Source organism: Pseudopipra pipra, chromosome 1 (genome assembly GCF_036250125.1).
Source record: "Pseudopipra pipra isolate bDixPip1 chromosome 1, bDixPip1.hap1, whole genome shotgun sequence".
Taxonomy (NCBI): Eukaryota; Metazoa; Chordata; class Aves; order Passeriformes; family Pipridae; genus Pseudopipra; species Pseudopipra pipra.
In genome coordinates, this window is record NC_087549.1 from 72,322,571 (window position 1) to 72,343,211 (window position 20,641).

Consider the following 20,641-nt stretch of genomic DNA (forward strand, 5'->3'; position numbering starts at 1 on the left):
TATGTCCCAGCTGACCCTAACTGTCGTGTCTATCTCACAAATACCTGTAGCCATTTTAAATTAAAGTTTTCAAGATCCATCACCAACACTGTTTTCTCAGAAAAAGCAAATGAAAAGCCCCAACCAGGACTTCAAAAGGTTGCATGTTCGGAGGGCTATCCTGATTCTGCTTGGCACTTGGACTGCATACTGGCTGAAGTTGCTACAACTCCTTAAGGAGAAAGTTTTATGGTAAAAGCAAGTTTTGATGATTAGATGCAAAATCTGCATAAGGTACTGTTGCAGGAGAGGTCTGTCAGAGCAGTCATTTGTGTTTCTATCTCTGCCTTCACGAGCTGTGTGCAGTGAATCGTTAGGCTTTGTAACTGATAGTACACAATGCATGTTTTACTATCTGTTGATAATATGCAAGAGTATCTTCAAATTTGTTCCAGTGAAACAGCTTGTGAGTGCAGAGCAGCCAGTGCCAGGTATCTGGGAGAAATACTGCTCCAGACTGGGCAGTCCCCAGTGATGTGGGTCCTGGTTTGATGGCTTCTAGGCTCATGGTGACATTTTAGACAATGGTTAGCACTTCTCTCTGTGCTTAGGCCTTGTGCTTAGGCCTTCACTGCCAGAAGCATGTATGCAGACTGTAATCAAACAGCATAATTCCTAGCAGGCATCGAGATCTGCCTTATTCAGGAGAGACCTGAATTCTTACTGAACACAGTTGTAAGGGCCCAGGTTTCTACTATTGGTTGCATTTTCCTTCAAGCATAGGAAATGCATTGGTGTATCTGCAAGAAGCAGGAGGGATGTGTTACTTGACATCAAATTCAAAGGAGTAAGGATGCTACTTGTAAGAAGACAGTAGTTACAGCAGACATAGTGCTAGCCAATATATTCTGCAAATGTATATTATTTGCTAAACACTACGAATTTCTTTGGAAAGACATAAATAAGTAGCTTTGGTTTACTGTCACTTTTGAAGGTGTTGCAGAAAGTATTGAGAACCTGACAATGAAAAGAAGCAAAATGCTCTGGAACTCTGTGACAGATGCTTCCTTTTTGGTGTTTGTAGTGTTTCAAAAGTGTTGTAGCCTAGCAAGATGGAAAGCAGCAAAAGCCATCTTTTACTGATAAACTGTGTCATTCTTATAGAATAATGAAGGAAATTGTACATAATTTTTTTATATATTTTATATATATGTATATATAAGTGTGTGTTGTCATATTTGTGTTTTGGTAGGAATAAAAATATCAAATTAGTTAAGACATCTATACAGCTCTAACTAGTGTATTGCAGGTCTGTGTCAATAACAGATGGATCAATATCTTAGTAAAGAGAAGTGTTCTGTGGATGTCAGTGATCTTTTTGACCTCTAATAAGCTCAAAAAGAAATAATTAGATCTTCAGATCTTCTTATATAGATTTCTTTAGCCTTTATGCCCTCAGCCCCTTAATATGTCCTCTATCTCATGTCAAGGTTTTTCCAACCAAAAAGACAAGATGTGTACCTCCGTATATGACACTTAGGGTTTTTACATATTTAAATGTGAAAAGGTAAATGAGAATTCATTTGATAAGGATTTTTTTCCCCCAGGATTAACATACTTCTTTGTTTGCAAACAGTAGTTCAGAAGTGGATGTACTTTAGTCTGTCTTTTAGCATGGCTTGTTTTGCCAAGAAGATACAGAAGAGAATCCACATTGTTAGTATTCAGAAAGCAAGTCAATCATATTGGTGACTATTTTTAGAGAACTGGGATACATTGAAACAGTAGGAGCAGAGTGCATTTTAAAAAGCATTGGTTTTGATCAAAGCCTTTATTAGCCTGTAAAAGGTTGTAGCATGGCCCTTGATTCTACATCTCTGTAACAGGAAAAAATTTAATTTAATTTACTTTACATAAGCTAGTTTTGTACAAGTGCAGAGTGTAGGATGTGCTTCTAAATGGTTAGGCCTCCAGGTCAAGTTTGCACATTTTTCCAGATCAGGGACATCATGTCTTTTATAATTGTTTTTGAAAGATGTGCAATTTATGTTTAAATTATTCCTTGAATTTCCTTTTATTTTGTTTGAGAGTAGGCTCATAAAAAATGTAGGTTGTTAGAGGGGTTTTTTTGTGTGTCTTTGAATAGTCTTTTTGAGAACACCATTTTGATAGATCAGTAGATAAGTATATTGAATTACCACTCAACAGTTATGCCAAAGAACTCAAGAGAAACACCAATTTCATTGTTTTGAATTAAGGCTAATGTACATTAGAATCTGGTGAAATAGGGGTGTGTGTATATATACTGAAGTATAAGTTGGACATATTGTACCCATACCACTGTGTATTTCTTCTGTTAGGGCACAACAAAGGCTGGCTGCTCCGAAAGGGATGGGAAGCTATGGGTAGTGACACCTCCAGCAGGACAGGGGCCATTTTTAACTCCTGTAATAAAAAGCAGTATTTTCAATGCACACTTTAGTGTTTCTCGCACAGCTTTTATGTCTTTTCAGTGTTTATAAAAGAGAAATGGGGAACTATTCTGATCTCTTTTTAGTTTGCAGCCTTATTTCAACATATATATTTAAAACAGCCTTTCCTAGTGTTATTTGTCTCAGTGATACAGTCTGGCTGACAGTTTGTAGGGGTAATGACTCACACTGAGTGCAAGATCTTAAATGCTGACAAGCAGTTAGCATAATTGCTCTTCTCTCTTATGATGCTTTGCATCAGGAGACAGGAACGTACACTGGGAGATTCTTACAAGATCACAGGGAGGTGTTTGTAAGGTGTTGGTGTTCAGTGGGTTCTCTGAAATGCTGTCTTTGAAAAGGAGGCAGTATAATGACAGTTTTAGAAACAACACTCAGGTAGCAGATGAAAATGAATGAGGTTTCAAATCATTGAGTGGGATTTTAATTTTTTCACTGAAACGAGGTGAAGCAATACCATTCATTAAAGGAACTATTTCAAAATTTTTAAAATTAATCTAAAACAGAGAAGCCTTACACATTTATGAGGCGTGAGGCTATTAGTAAAGAACAGAAACATTGAAGTACATTATTTGTAATTATTATGTAAAATGTGGATTCCTGTAAGTTCAGTTAATGCATTTTAAAAGGCAAGCTATTAATATTTTCATGAACACAGAATAGTTTTTCTAAGCTTCCTCATTTTCCTTTTTTTCTCATGGCTTCAACGCTAATAAACAGGAAAAACAAAAACTAGCTTTGGTCTTTTAAATTTTAGAATTGATTTTCTACTTCAGTAGTGTGTGTACACATAGACATGGGTCAGATGCCAATCCTTTCTGTTAATCTACATGTCATTACTAGAATTAAAGCCTGTTCTGAACAAGTGCAAGTTTTTCATGGTAGACCATGGGAAAGATGGATAGACTATGCAAACAGAAACTGGAGAGAGTCCACTGAAGGGGTGCAGGGGTAATTGAGGGACTAGTGCTCATGACAGATGATGAGACTTAGGGAATGCAGGTGCAGAAGAATAGGCTTGGAGGGGAAAACTAACATCTACCTACTATCTGAAGGAGTTTACACAAAAGGTGCAGTTAGATTTTTCTCAAAGGCACCCAGTGAAAGTATGAGAGGCAATAGTCATGAGCTGTGACAGGATAAATCCTGGCTGGAAGGAGGTAAAAGATTCTTCCCCAAGAGAAGGGTTAAGCACTGGAAAAGGCTACTTGGAGAGATGCTGGAATCTGTGTTCAGGGAGATTGTGAAGTTTCAACTGGACCAGTTGTTAGGCTTCAACTCTTCTTCAGCACTATAAATATAGAGCTCAGAATCTCTTGTTAGGCTAATTAAAGTCTTAACAATCTAACAAAAATACAAAACCCAATTATTGGTAATACTTCATTTACAATAATAATAACAACAATCACAGTCCACATTATCTAATTAACACCAAAAAAGCATAAATACAGCTAAAACTGTTATGCAGAAAATATTCATTTTATTCTGTTGCTGTCCTCAGTCTTCTATAACCACATAGCCCTGCAGTACAGTACTGCCATTGCCATGTGCTTTGTGCTGAGTTTGCAAGGCCTCAGAGTTAAGGCTGTCTGAATTTTTCTTGACCTTCCTGGAGCTTTTATTTTTTACTTGATTTTGCTGTAAGAGCAATTTTTCTGACAAGGTGGCTATTGCTAATTAATTTTACTTTTCTTATGGCACAGTACCACCATAGATATTATATAAATAAGAGTAATGAACAGCTACTCTGTGAAGAATGAGATATTTACAACTGTAACATAATCTGGAAAAATGCAGACCTGACATGATAGTAGAAGCCTTAAGAAGTGAACACACAGAGTGCCATGCAGAGCAATACAGGTATGCAATGATTAGAGATGACTCACAGGCTTGGCACTGGAGACTCCAGGTCTGTAAGAAGTTCACCACTGGTCACTTCAAGAAATACAGACCTGAACCTGGACACAAATGTTTTTAGGGGAAACAAAGAACAAGTTTTAAGACATATAAAACACCATATATGTTAATTGTGGATATAGTATGGACTTGCAGACTAGCAAAGACAAAGCAGGGTAGAAATGTGTGTTGTCATATATCTAAAAATTACTGCAAAGAGATCTTAGATTGAGGAAGAAGTAACCCATCAGCATCATACTCCTCCTCACAAAGGACTTCAGATGCTGATGACTTACTGAAAGTCTTTCATCACCACTGCCAGGCTGAAGCCATCAACCTTAGGGACCCACAGGAACAGTTAGAGCATGTGCCTTTTACCAGAAGAAGGGTTATAAACTAATAATTGTATGTATAACAATTTAAGCTGTATTATTACTACTGGGACTTTGCCTTTTTAATACAGAAGTACTTTTTTCTTTATTTGATTTTCTTTTTTTTCCCTCTAATAATTAGAGCAGGAGTAGTACTAATTCTTAGATCAGACTGTTAAGATTTCTGTTATACTAACAATAAATGTTAGTGTAAATAAATCTTAGCTTTATGTGTGTGTGTGTGTACGTGTGTGTGTGTGTTATCAGGTTTATTTTCTTTTAATTTATGAGCAAGATTTTGAGTGTTATGCTTCATATGTCCCTTTGGATCCTAAGGTGAATTATATCGATGTTACTTGAGCAGAAAGCAAGGGTTTCACAGCAAGGTGTCTCAAGTTCTTCATGAGGACGAGGTAAATGCTCATGGTTTAAACCCCCTTCTTCCTCAATTTTACTCCACTCAAGGCTGTATGCTACTGTCCCCATCCCTGTTACCCTAGAGGGTCTGTTTTTCCCACAGTGACTAGGTAGGGGTGCCAGTGTCCTGCCCCAGGTGCTCCAGAGCAAAGCCATTATAGGGAGGCAAAAGGCATGTGGCCACCAGGCAATTGCTGCCACAACTAAAAATCAGGCCAAGGCAAGCTCAGAGAAGCCTAGGTATCCTGTGCTGAATACAGATCTTTTGATATTATGGTAAAAATAATATTTTTTGGGCTACAGAGGCCCTGAGTGACTTCATCTAGTTTTGAAATTAGCCCCGTTTGGAACAAGATCTTGGACTATGGATCACAAGAGGTGACTTCCAACCTGAATTTCTCAGTGAGTCTCTAGTTTTCTTTAATGTCTTTCCTATAGCAGAGTGCTGTAAAACGCAGGAACACTATGATTTCAGATAGAGAGAAATGAAAAGGTAAATGTTCCTTTGAATCATATCTCATAATGGCAAATGAATATTTTTTTATATCAACAAAAAGTCCTATCAAGTGCTACTGCGTCCAAGTTTCTCATACTGTTTGCTTACAGGAATGTTACACCAGAAATAATGTATCTATTTTTGCTCCCACTTATTGATGAGAATAATAATAATTTTGCAAGAGGAATCTATGTTTGTTATGAGAAGTTGAGTGATTTGAAAATCACATAGGTGCCACTTGTCACTTCATTATGCTCAGGTTGTCCTGTCACTGAAGAATTTGAAATGGACTAAGTAATCATCATTTTCTGGTGTCTATTTAAGAGTCTGCAATTATTTTTCCCCCAGGGTTCAATATTTAATAAAAATCTGAAACTTCCATTTCAAGCTTTATGTCATAACTGAGACCTGTAAATCAAAAAGCCATAAAAAGGGTAAGGATAGGAGGTGCAGAGGCTTCACAAATGCCTTGTTGACCAGAGCTTTTGTAAGGTAGAAAATATATTCAGTTCCTTACCTGGAAAAGGATCATGTGCTACATCAGCAACCTGCATCTCGTTTTAAGCCCTCGAATTATTCTTCCATAACACCTCACTGCTTCAAAAGTTGCATAGGAACTCCCCTTTAGAGGTGGAGTAGTGAGGAGGGGTGATTGGTTAACCCTCAGTTTACCATTGTGGAAAACTCCAGAAGTCCATCAAGTGTGGAATACTGCCTTTTAGTGCTTTTTCAGGGATCTGAAAAATTACCTTGAAATTTATAGCAAAACACTGTTGACAGATGATGACTTTTCTTAACTGTTATTTTCCAATTTTTGCTCTGCTAAATTTTTTGCAGGAGCTGTGAAAGACTCCTAATGTAGAAATAAGGCTTTGTCATGTTTTGAAATGTTATAAACTGTGCCTTTCACTCCAGGAAATGTGTATTTCATTCATAGGGGGAGAGATACCACTATTGGAAGTGTAGTTACTTACACGAAGACACTCATATTGCCCACAATTTTGAAATTAATGGCTTAGCAAATGACTTTTGCAAGTAACTACTGCACAGGTCAATAGAGACGCTGCAGTTCTTGCATGTAATATTTTTTCCTGCCTCAGGACTTCATTGTGAGAAAGGTCATTTAACATTTTGCAGTCAACCAGAGATTCCAGCTGCCTCTATGTGTGTTGATCTGCAGTAATTTATTACATCGAACATAGATAAACCGATGAGTCATGCTGCTTTGTTTTATGAGGAAAATGTGTAGTTTAAGAGATACTAATTACCCCATTTTCATAGATACCCTGATAGTTTGGATGAAATATATAGCTGGAAGGCAAATGTTAATTTTTTTCATGGCACCTGCAATTTTGTCAGCCACATTACAAAAGCTAAAATTAATAGCTAAAAATTCATTCTTTTTAGAAAGAGAATGTCTTTTGACAGTGAGTCCAAAGTTTTCAGTCGTTAATTATGCCCATAATTAATTACCTCATTTTTAAATTGCCATTTTATTTTCTGTTAAAAGTTATTTAAATCCAACTAGATTCCTCTGTCCTTATTAACCTTACTATGGCTTTTTCAGCTCTCTACATTAAAAATTATTCTTTACAGAGAGGGATTACAGGATATTGTGCCTACAGAAACTATACATAAATTTTGATAATCCAGGGGCCTCTTCCAGTCTTTTTTTTTTCACATACAGAATTGCTCAGTCATGTCATAAATATTCCTACAGTATTGTAAATAGCTTAAATGTCTTAAAGGATTCTCTGTGATGAGGATTTTCCAAGCATTTGATCATTCTTGGCACCTTTTAATAAACTCATTCATGATTTCTTGGATCATTTTTATAGCAAGCGTATCTGAACACAGTGTTATCAATGATGTTCACAATGAAAGTCTCATAAAGAGGTAAAGATAGATAAAAAGTCTTCTTATAAATCTGTAGGTCACATTGGCCTATGTTGCTGCTGTTAGCAGCAGCATCATGCTGGGAGATCCTGCTGATTGGGTTAAGTACCATGGACTCTGTATTCTTTCCAGAATTACTGCTTTCCAACATACATGCTTCCATCCTGTAAACAGGTATTTTAATTCTGAATTAATTTCCTTTGGGTATTTTAAATATTTTCTGTATTGCTGCTCACGAATAGTTACATGTTTTTCTAACATTCTTATTAACCCTATCACTTCTAAATATCTTCTTTACATCACTTCTAGTACATTTTGTTCTTTAAGTGATTCTCCATATGAGCATTTACACTGGCAGTGCACGTACGCTAAACAACTTAACCTGGGGGTGTTTGAACCCTATATGCCACTGTGTTCTTCCTCCTTGCTTTAGTATACATAGATTGTAATGGGAAAGGTGTGCTCGCTGTCTTAAGGTCTTCTCAGCAGTCTGGCTAAATCGAGACTTTTCTGGAAGTTCATGTCCTTGTCAATGGCCTAACTAGATATTACTTCCGACTCTTTTCAAATTGTGAATTAGTTACCTTTCTCTTTTTTGTAGTATTCTCTTACCTTCCTCTTTCTACCAAATCCTTACATCCCTTTAGCAATTCTCTGGATCTGAAGGGCTTCATACTATGGGAAAGACCACTAGAAAATAACTCTGCAAAATATACTACTCTGTGGTGCTTTCAACCAAAAGCATGTACCAAGTGGTAGATGTCAAGTTTAGGAGCCCACTCTGCTTCCTTCTAGGACTCAGCTGGTTGTGTACAAGGTCAAGTTGCTACTAAGAGCTGTTATGAAGAAAGCTGTAAGAAGTTATAGTATGGTCTCATTGCTCCTTCCTTTAGGAGCTGCTTTTTGGCTGAGGCTGTCACCTTTGGTCCCTGCCTGAGCTGCACTGCAGCTGCACTGCAGTCATATCACTGACATCTAACTTGTCACAGACTTCACCCACAGATTTGACTTCTTAAAGAAAATTCCTTTCCTTCCATTTAGAGTGGTCATTGGATTCAGCCTTTTGTACTCAAAAGATGGTGTTAGGAAAACGAGTCTTTCCCCATAGGTCACCAGGCTTCTTCTGAGGCAACCCCATTTATCTTTGAGGTTTTGGTAAGAATTGTGCATGGGGATGCTTTAACAAAATGAGGAAGAAAAATTACTTGCTAGTAAGTAGAGGCCCTGTGAACTGTGTTGCCCTGAAAGATGTTCACAGCCTGTGTGCCTTGCTGACTCTCAGAGCCATATTTTATGTTTTATTATATTTTGGTTTTCCTTTAAATAAAAAGTCTGTCAGATTGAGAGGAATGTAAATTTTTATGGAGTGGAGGGGGAGGTGATATGGGTTCGGTTATACTGTTACTCTTAGAGCTAAAAGGTGCATGTCCAACCTCAGATGCTTGGGCATATACATACCTACAGCGTGGTTATGTACAACAGCTCTCAATATATATGGACATTGAGAAAAGTCATTTTTTGTTAAAAGCATTAAGTTTACTTGTTCTTCTGGATTATCAATTAGCTTTGTGGAAACCTGCGATGTCTCAGACTTGCTATACAAAATACTCAACATAAAAATATGTTTCTCAGTAAATTGCATTTAGAAATATGCCAGGAAGTTCAATTTCAAGCCCTTCAATCTGTGTTACTGTGCTAATTTTTAAACCAGAATGTTGAATAACACTAAGTCATATGTTTGTATAAATCTAAATTATCACATTAACAGTCATTATTTTTGACAAATGTCCTCTCATTAAAAAAAAAAATAAATCTGAATGCTGTAGTAAGGGAACAAACTCAAAAATTACAGCTATATTGGTTTTTGAGGTAGATCTGATTGAAATGATTATAGGTCAGAGTAAATTTGACATCTTGATAAAAATCTGCTTAACCTTTTTAAAATGCTGTAGAAGTGACAGTAAACACCCTCCCCAAACTTCCTCTCCCTGTATTTCCTTATTTCACTGAAACCTGACACTTTTCATTTTAAATCCTTACCAGAGCCACTAATGAATCCTTTCCGTCCTCCTCTGGTTTTAATGTGTTTTCAGGTGGCAGAGATTCAAAAAGGAATAAAAAGGAAAAAGATAATTGGGAGAGGATGCAGAAGTCCACAGATTTAACTGCTTACAACTTCCATATTCAACTCATCTGTATCTACTGAAATCCATTTCTTGAAATTAATTTGTTCCTTTTAAAAGTAGGGGTTTGCATCTAACTGAAATGTTCGAACAATTTTCATGAGCAGAAGCGGGATTGTAGAGTAGCCCCTACTAGATCCATTTTCAAAATATAATTTATAGAAGGTTTCATTCCTACTTAGAATGTTTTTGTACAATGTAGGAAAAGAAGTCTTAAATGTGAAGAGGTTACTTAAATCCTTCTCCTTGCTTAGTGATGGGACCAAGGATACTTGAAACATCCTCAACAGATGTCTGTCTTAACTATCTCTACAAAATCTGGATCTTCTACACCTATCCTAGATGACCTGTTTCCCTCAGTTTTTATCTTTGGGGAATATTTTTCCTTTTACCTATCTTAACTAACCCACAATGCAGTCTAGGCCTGTGAATTGCATTGGATAAAAATGAGATTTATTCCTTTCCTCTTTATTACAGCCTTCTGTGAACCTGAAGGCTATTGCCCTTTAATATGGCAAACAAGCCCGGTTTCCTCCACTGTGGCTTGTATTACATGTTTTCTAGACCTCTGATATTTTGTGTTGTCTAATTATCTCCAGTCAGTCTAGGTGATTTTCTGTACTGTTAAACGCTTTGGCAGTGTTATTTTTCTTTTTAAGTACAATTTGACTTTTTAGAGGACCTTGGAATATAATATGCTATTGTCCTTTCACTTTTACATTTCCAAATGTTTGTTTAAAAATCAAATTATTGGAGGTCAGATAAAATCCACATTTAAATCAGTACCGTTAGTGGACTGGAACTGTCTCCACAGTTTCATTGCTCCATTCTATATAGTAGTTTTCCTGCTTTCAGAGTGTAGTTTTATAAACCACCATGCATTGAATTGAAATAGAGAAGTTATTTTTGCTTATTTGCTGTAACCAAAATCTAATATAATACGTAGTATTTATCTTTTTCCTCCTAAAGTGAGGAAAAGAAAATTGCCTCTGGCTCTTTGAACTACTGCAATTTAAAATGGTTTTGTGTTTTAAATATTATTAATGCAATTCGGCTGTCTGTGTACAATATTAGACTGATCTAAGAAAAAAAATAGCTGCAACATTGATGCCCTTTAGTCAATTACTGGGAAGTCTGCAACCTCCCTCAAATCTTGTACCCTGAAATTACAAGGAAGATGTTCTCCTAGCCTTTTTGTACCTCTAGATCCCTCCCTCTTAACACCATATAGGGTTTTTTCAGCAACTGGTTGTATTTGAAGGCTCTTCCATAGTTTTATTCTGTTGACTGTGTAAGAACCTTGTTCTTCCGGCTAGCATGCATTTGTGGCTGCTCTGTATTTTAATAAACCAACTTGCCTTTCTTCTGCACTGTTATTTTTATCCAGTGCTTTGGATTTTCTATTTTACTACTAAGTAATAAAATCTGATGGAGCAAAGAATTGCATCTGACTTTTCTGAGATTCATCACTTTGAACACCCCAAACCATCCTTTAAATAACTTCATCAAGAAACATTCCTTTTCCTCTGTCATTTGCATTTGTGGCATCCTTAGTCTTTCTCAGATATTCTTGTTAAAATTATCTCAAAAGGCATTTTATACTCTTAAATATCATTCCATTTTCTTCTTTCGTATCTCCCTCTGCCAATAAATGGGTGTCTTCTTGTATGTCTCTTTTCGTCTATTGGGACAGCTCTTACGTTCCTCATGTATATCTCTCAAAGTACATTTTTTTTTCCTGTACAGCCTTTCAGGGATATCTTTTGCCCTATGAAAACTAGGACTGGTTTACTCTTCAGAAAAATAGCAGGTTTGACTCCTACTACTGGATTTATTTTGTGTGATTAGTCAGATTAGTGCTTTTAAATATTTGTGAATATCTGATATGTTGGTCCCATTCAAACTGTATTCAGCATCCTTATCCCCACTTCCATTTTTTTAGATAACTGTTCAGTAAAAACCTCAAAAATGTAAAAGAACTTGCCTGCTACTCCCCCCTAGATAGTCTATGAAAAGAAGGATAAACTCTTTTGAAAACACTAAAATGCAAAAGCTAAAGTCAAGTCCCAGCTATTCAATATTCTCAGCCTCTCACTGAGTACGAGGAACTGCTCATGAAATACGAGAGAAATTAGAGAAAGGACACATGAGAGTATCTTTGCCTATGGCAAATATAACAACAGCAGGAGGCTTCGGTCACACACATACGGGCTGAGAAACTGTTACGGGTCATGGTCTCTTATGGGTCATGATACAGCATGTGTAGCCATGCAGACATAAGCTTATTAGGGTCAAATTTTTAAGCTAAGTTCCTTCTCGGTTCTTTGAGCTACCATAAGGAGATTAAGCCTTGATTTATTCCTGAACATTGTATTTGTATATGAGCATGGCTAAAAGGGTGAAAAAAACACCCCAAAAATAATATTACCTTTAAAAAAAGGTAACTACACAAAAATCAGGAAACTGATTGAAAACAACATTAAGGAGATAATTTGAAATCTGAAGTCAGGAAGGAGACACAGAGATTATTTAAACCACCACAAGAGGCTTAGAGGACAAGGACATTTTTTTAAAATATTATAAATATACCAAAAAAAGTTGTTCAAAAGCAGAGTTAAAGACATTGCTAGGAATAAAGTTCATGAGAACAGGCACACTGAGGCAAAGGAAATGACCACCTAGCCCAGTATCTTGTTGCTAGCCAGTAGCTTATGCCTATGAAAAAGAGAAGAAAGTCTTTTGCAGTGATCTCTCTGTGCACAAGCAAGTCTGTGCTTCATTTACTTAATGAACCAGAACTGATGTGGCATTTAACTGATTTTGATATCCACAAGTCCTATGGCACACGTTCCGCTCAACTGCAAAAGGTGTGAAAAATAATTTGCATAAGGTGTGAAAAATAATTTCCTTTTGTTTGTTTTAGTCATTGCCTGTGTAGTTTTATTTGATGGCTACTTAAGTCAGTCTCAAATAATCTAAAGCTTAGATCACTGCGTGCCTGTTTTAAAGTTTCTTTCTTGCTATTTTCATTAGATTTTTCAAGTTCAGCAGTTATCAGCTTTCTCATTATATGTCATCAAATGTGACTACTCAAGCAGTAAGACAGTACTAAATTTGTGTAGCCTTTTTTAATTTTCTGCTTTTAGCAGATAGTGGAAAATTACTGTATTGATGACTTTACACAGATAATGAATTTTCAGGCTCTAATGGTGTCTAACAAGCCCAACCTTTTTTTCCAACACTGAATAGGAAGTTTCCTGTAGTATTTAGAGAACAGTGTAATATTGTGGTGGGTTAGCTCTGGCTTGCAGCCAAACTCCTACCTAGCTACTAATTCACCTTCTCCCAACCCCGGCAGGAAAAGGGGAGAAAATAGGAAAAAAAAAATAGGGATGAGAAGGCTTGTGGGTCAAGACAAGCAAATCACTTACCAATTACCACTGTGGGCAAAACAGACTGAACTTTGAGAAAATTAACTTAATCTCTCGACAACTAACACAACTTTGGCTAGTTAGAAGCAAAAGAGACAGATAGTGTAACCATATCCTTCCTCCCCCTGCTCCCAGACTCAATTTCACTCCTTCACTTCCAGTTCCCCTACCCACTGTTCAAGCAGCATGGAGGGGAATAGAGGGGAGTACATAGGAATTCCTCTCTGTGGCTGCTGTTTCCTCCTCATGGTTTTCCTCTGCTCCAGCATGGGCTCTCCAGAAGCTGCAGATTCATCAGGCATATCCATCTGCTCTGGTATTGTTCTCCATGGGCTGCAGCATGGATATCTGCTCCAGAATGGAGCTTTTCCTCCTCTACTGACCTTGATGTTCCCTCTTCTGTATCACTCCTTTTGTTTCCTCTTTCTCTCTCTGTCTGCCTTTTCCTGCCCTTCTTCCCACACATTTTCCTGGAGATACCATCAGCTTTGCTGATGGAGTTGGTTGTTTCTGCAGTGGGTCTGTGGAAGAGCCACTGACCTCTTTTCACAGAGGCCACCTCTGCAGCTCCTGTGCTGCCAAAACGCTGCTACCCATGCCCAGTGGAAACAGAGGTCTCTCAGCAGGGACATGGGGACCATAATAGCTGCAGTGGTGAGGCAGGCAGAAGGGAGATCTTGGTGACAGCTGCTGCATGCACTGTGTTGTGTGTACTGTGAAACCATGGGCATGGTCCTCTGCGACCAATTTTCAGCTTTTCAGTCCTATCTTTCTCCTGGTTATTACTAGTAACTTTGTCTTGTCAGAAAAAAAAATGGCCCTGATAATTGTTCCTGTTCATTTTGTCACTTGGCTTTAAAACCTGTTCTACTGCAATGTTAATTTGTATCAATTTCTTTGATTCATAGCCCTGAATTAAGACCTTTGCATCTTACCAGTCTCCTCTTTTTGATAGGAATGAAAAGTTATGTAGTTTTTTAGCAGTCTTTCTGCAGTAGATGTTAAGTTCCTTTGGCCCTACCAGCTCTGTGTTGAACTCCTTAAGAACAAGAATCCTTTGTTTTTATTGCTCAGAGAAAGTTATTTCTCCAGAATTTTGTTTTTCATGCTTTTTAATGCTTTTATGCTCTTCTCTGTTCCTTACATTTGGAAAGAATGTCATCTTTGGAACACTGCCTACGTCCAATTATATATGTGATCTTTTAGAAGTGCTCTAGCCAGAGTAGATCCTGACGCCTGCCTTCCACCCCACCTCTAAGCTATAGTGGCTACTGTGATCTTTCAAATGTGAGAGGACTAAGGGAAAATAAGATTATAAATTGGTCTTGTTAAATTCCCTTTGCTTTATAGGTCACATTTGGTTTTGTTCATGAGTCAGTGCATCACCGATACCTTTAATAATGCCCTTTAGTGCATTAAAGGGAGCCCTCAGGCAGCCCTGATATGCTGCAGCAACTGGAGCTGCATTTTTTTTTTTTACATAATTAAGAAAAAGGCCTAGTGCTCACAGGGATTATGTGCAGCTGTAATACTGTCCACACTGACAACACTCTTTAAAAGTACAGGTACAGTAAAAAGGTTTACTTGAGATCACTAACTGCTCATCACTGATTTTTCAGTGTATAGATTGCTGGCCAAAATCTGTCTGTGCTGAACAGAATTTTAAATTGATAACAACTCCATTTTCTCTCCATATTTGAAAAAAAACAGTAGTCTTCCTGCATTTTAAGTTATTCTTCTAGGTTCTTTTAAAATACATCCTTGCACTTGCTAAGAAGGAACATTTGTTTTCTGGTACCATAGGGAAAAAATATGTTCAGCTTGTTAGAGGAGTTATAAAAATAGAAGATGGAAGTTAGTGTGCCTGGAACTGTTATTGTGACATGCAAATACTTTGTGAATATGCCCAAGGATGTCTGGGCTTATTTATGTTCTAACAAGATAATTTAATCAAAATCATAAGCTTTTGTTTTTCTTTTTATACCAGCTTTTTAGGTGAAACCTTTCTTTTATACCTAACTGTCACATAATCTTTTGTTGCTCTGTTAATATATGCCTTTCTAATGCAAATTGATTACTTATCTTGTATGTGTCCTGTGATAAACTTTCTCTCTGTTTTTCCTCATTTTGTGTAAACTGTGGGGCTCATTTTTCTTTTCCATATGCATTTTGTAGAGTTCTCGTAAATTAATGTGTGCATCTTCAATGAGTTTGAGGAATAAATGGTATGTCACAACCCAATTTAGAATCAGTAGCATATGAAAAACATATTGCTGTTAGCTGAAGCCCCATTGATTTTTGCATATAAAATGCAATTAAATATTATTGTTGTTGTTATGTTTTTGTTCAAACTCTGTGCAAGGAGTCTTAATTATGCCAACAGACTAAAAAGCTGTGTAATGCTATAAATAGATGTACTATAACTTACATAAATCACTGTAGCACAGTTTCTTCCTAATTTTTTCATTCAGTTAAAATTTTTATCTAGCCAGTAAAAGACAGAAGCGCGTTGTCGCATAGCATAGAATACATTAGCATTTTAAAGATATCACTTTCTGAAGGTGAATTGGTTGACAGGTATGAAGAGTATAAATAATGATGCACTGAAGAGAAAAGGAAGAGGGCAGCACCATAGTATAATATGCCCATAATGCAAATGTGGATGCAGTAGGTGATCCTCAGGAAACTCTGATGAGAGTTAAGTAGAACCACATATGTTTGAGATGCTTTAAAATGCATGCAGTTGTAAGATCTGCAAAATTTCTTCTATGCTGCCTGGGATGTACTATAAAAAAAAAGTAAAAGTCAGTGTGTTGTTTGTTGAGACTTTGGTAAAAAAAGTGTATGTTGTATGAATATGTGTAGGAAAATAGCCATCAATTTTGAGAAGGAGAGAGACTTTTCTACATTGTGATGAAAAAGTAGAAGCCACGTGATAAATGTCTGTTAGTCACAGCAGTGAGGATTTATGGTGATTTCCAGAAAAAGCATGCTGTTATTTTCCATACTAGTAGGAGTAAACTAAGTAATCAGTCTCGGTGACAAGATAAAAAATTCCAATGCTATGGAAATAGGTAAGGACTTCAACCCTTTTGGGATCTTGCATAATCAATGAGGCAGGACAATTGGACAATGGAATTGTGGACTATGGAGAGCCATGAGAGACATATTGAACTTGTCTTGATGGGAGCTTAAGGAATGGCCACAGTGTACATCACTACTGAAAGTACACTGCATGTTTTCAAAAGAGATTCAGTATCCTTTTAAACCCCAAATCACATTAAATGTGGTCCTGCTCACTGATGTCACTGTAAAAATTAAGAAATCCCTAACAGCATACAGCATACATCAAAGGATTTTTATCCTCTACAGGTGTTGTCAAATATCCTCAAGATGACTAATCCTGACAGAGTATTATAGGGGATCCCGCAAACCTTGTTTCACAAAGTTTCAAGTTGATCATGAATTTAAAAATGTGAACATACTCAATCCTCACTGAAAATGATTGGGACATTCAGAAAACCCTATTTAAATCTTAATTAAGTGCTGCGGTGCAGGGGCAAGGGGGGAAAGGACATAATGTGCACACACAGCAGACTTCAAAACTGCCTTAGTCTGTGGTTTCAGATTTGGAAAGATTGTTGCTCCTATAGCCTGGGTACTTTTGCTCTGTATAGGACAGGCCAATCATTTAGTCCATGAAAGTCCTTGACCAGAGTTCTCCCAACAAGCTATGGTACTCATTTTTGCATCCTCCTCCTGTCAGCTTTTGTAGCCTCTTTGTCTTCATATGTCCACTTCAAAGGGCATTCTACCACCTCCTCTTCTGGGAAAGAGATTTACTGTAGAATAGTAATTTTCAAGAAAGTTTTGTTTTCTTAATACTCAGGAAAACTTTGATGCAAGATTAGCGTATGGTTCAGTCACTCTCTTTGTCTACTATATCACATTTTTTAGAGAAGAGCTGTATTGCTACCAGATTCAGAGAACCATTGTCAAAACTCTTCTGTCTCTTCTTGAGCATAAGCATAGACTCTACACACCCTTGTTGCCTTTTAAGTGACTCACTGCCTTCCTCCGTTTCCAGGCGTAATATCTGACACTTTCTTTCATAAAATAAACTCTTTACCCTGAAAGTATCAGGACAACTACGCATTTATCTGCAATGAAACACATTTTCACTGAGAGAACAGTGGGTAGTGTAACTGAAAAGTATAGCTTTAGTTGACAAGAAACGCACCAAGTCACTTTCAGTACCTGCATTACAGTGGCTTTTCTTAAATGGTGCTAGAATTTCAACCTGTTAATAGGGGTAGGTAATAAGACGCGTTTTTAAGAAGCAGGAAAGAAAATAAAGTAACTGATATGATATGGTGCAAGTTTTTCATTCCATGGAAATGTTTGCTTAAGTTGGTCAGGCGATTAGCATAACCTTATTGAATTAATTGGTTTCTTAGTCTGAAAAACCCACATATTTAAAAAATAATAATGAAAATGTCCTCTAAAAAGCTTTGTGTTTTGTGAGGTAGGTTTGGCATTGGGAACATTCTGGCGTCAGCTGCAGGGTGAGTGCAGTAAGAGCTTCTTCTGAGTCACTGACTGTGTTAACAGACATGAAGGGTTGTTTACTCCTTGCAAAAGATGTGCTCTTGAGCAAATTAACAAACAGCACTGCAGGGACTGCTGTAACCCCACCATACCCATTGCTTTGAGCTAATTATAACTGGTGCAGTGCTGCCACTGTATCCCCACTGCCACAAGTTCCTATCTGTCTTATATCTGATATCCCTATGCAGGGCAATACCTAGACAGGACAATATGCTCACAAGTTTTCTTCATTTGCAGAAGGAAGATTTTTAGCCTTTCAGCTCTAGAGCTACAATGTTAGGTTCTTCTTTCAAAGGGAGTGGACATAAAATCGTAGAATGGTTTGGGTTGAAGGACCCATAAGGATCATCTAGTTCCAATGCTCCTGCCGTGGGCAGGGACACCTTCCACTACACCAGGTTCCTCATAGCCCCATCCAATCTGGCCTTGAATGATGTAGGATAACTTATATTTGAATGTTATGTAGCATCTGTTGTTGAAATGCACTGTATTATTAAAATGAAAGGTTTTTTTTATATATAGATATTTTAGAAAGTATTCTTGTAATGAATTACAGCAGAATAAGAAGATAGCATGGCAGGATTTCATTAATTTGTGTTTTGATTTCATTTGAATTTTAGTACGCAAGTCACAGCTTTAAGAAGTTGGAAAAATAAAAATTTAAGACATATCTTTGCCCTTTGAAATTTTATGTTTGTATGTAGTACTTAGTTGTATAAATTACAAATAGAAAAAAGGCACTCGTTGAGGAAGGTATGTCTAGATATGCCTTAAACACACTTAAATTCCTACCCTTGTAAGTCATGTTGAGTGAGTTCAGGTACCTGTTGATAGAGAATACATACAAAAAGAAATAGCAAAATTTTTAAAGGACTAGGCTGTGTTGTGTAGCTTGCCTGCTTTGTCTTCTTGGAAGTTCATTGAAATGTTAAAAATAAATCATGAGAAAGCTACTTGCCCTCCACCACTGAAAGTAAAGTATTAATTTAGTTTATTCTGGACCAGCTAGTTGTTCTCAGTCACGAAAAGCCCCCCGACCACCCACCCTCCAAAAAAAATTGAAAAGAAAGGAATAAAAAGCCATTCGATTTAATTCATTCCTAATGTTTAATACTTTGTTATGGTGTATGAAAATTGGTAATAGATTAATTTTAAATAAGTACAAAAGCATCTGAAATTTTGCTTAGATGAAAGGGGATATTAAAAAATTGAAAAATTAAAAAATTATTTTTTCTCTTTTTGGAAAATTAAATCAGCATCAAGAAGAGACGTTACTGAAAAAATAAAAATTATTAGAAAGAAACACTGTACAGAAATTAATTGATTTTTCTCTTTCAGAGTAAGATCATATTCAGGAACTATGCCATGTAATTCCCTATAGTAAATCTAGAGAATAATTTTTTTAATGCTTCTGCACTCATTGCGGAAGAAGGGAGTTTCCTACATTATGGAAAACTCATTGCAGCATTTATCTCAAGGTGAAGTGTGAGGAGGAGAGGTCCAGGAATAGATAGATTAAATAAAATAAGTGGTAGTAAATCCTCATGTCTGTGTATTCAGCAGAGAGATCCAAAGAAGCTCAGGAATGGAACAACTGAAATCACCAAGAGTTGTGCTGATACTGCAGGGCAAGAGAGAGACAACTGTGATAAGAGTTTTAGCAGAGCTCCAAGGGAGGCCAGAGGACTGCTGGCTTAGAAACCCACTGTCTGTTTTGGGCATATTAGTAGAAGTAGAATACAAGATCACTGCACATTTGTTGAGGGCGAGGTATGGAAGAAAAGTCAAGACAGATTTTGTCGAGGAAACAATAGGAATTCTCTGAACGTTTCAAATCTTGGGGGTGAAAATGATCCATTGATATGGGCTACCTGGATTTCTGGAAGACAAGATCCCTCACAAAAGGGTCTTGAAGAATGTAAGCAGTCATGGGACAGGAAAAAATGTCTTTGCATAACCAAACATTTAAAATTTTATTAGTTCTCCCCTTTGAGAAATTTTTTAAAAATTTATTTTAAAAAAATCCCTCATGTCCCTTCAATTTTCTTTTATGCTCAGATTATTTTTTAACTAACTTTCTGTGTTGCTCCAAAAAAATAAAGATTTCAGTAAAAGTTGCTTATCAACCATAAAATATCTTCAAGTCCCAGAAAGAATACTTTGCTGTTGGAGCGTGTTCCACCAGTCTGCACAGTGTTATTCACAGAAGTGCTTTAGTGTAACATAGTACACCGTAGCATGAAGATTTGTCAGCTTCTACAGTGAGCTTTATGCTGCCCAAAGGAAAGCCGTAAATAAATTTAATTTGTTATATAAGATAGTTTTAGGTTTCTATTCATGTATAAAATAAAGCCTGAGTATGCAAGTATACAGAGTATACAGAGTTTATGTACGTTTCTAGAAGATGAAAAGAATACAAAAAGAGTAATTTACTGGAATTCATAAGGTACAGATACAGATTTACTGAGCTTTTTTTCTGGCTTTACTGTAACCAGATAGATTTGTTTATGAAATAACATGGATATTGAGGGTAGAGCCAATTGTTAGTGTAATATTAACAGCAGGCATTTTCCATATTTCTTCATAGAATTGTTCTTGTCTAGTTTGCTACTAGTAGCAAACTATGTTTGCTACTCCAACTTGCAGTGTAGCTTGGGCCCCAGTTTTTGGTGTAGACCCACATTTTCTTGTTGACCATTTCCCCCCAAAAAATAAAACCATCCCATTAGGTAATTGAAGGTATTTTTAAATCTGGGCAGCTGGCCCAGCCATCTTTCCTTTCTGTCTCCTATGTCACACTGAAGAAACATGATTTTATTACTGGTCTTCCAGTTCTTCCTGGGCCATATTTTGTTTCTATCTATTTACTCTC

At 36.9% G+C, this 20,641-nt stretch overlaps 1 protein-coding gene across 2 annotated transcripts in view; it reads left to right on the top strand.

Moving 5' to 3' along the window:
• ADCY2 (adenylate cyclase 2) overlaps positions 1-20,641 on the top strand; it is a 214,342-nt gene that overhangs the window by 104,743 nt on the left and 88,958 nt on the right. The window lies entirely within an intron of this gene.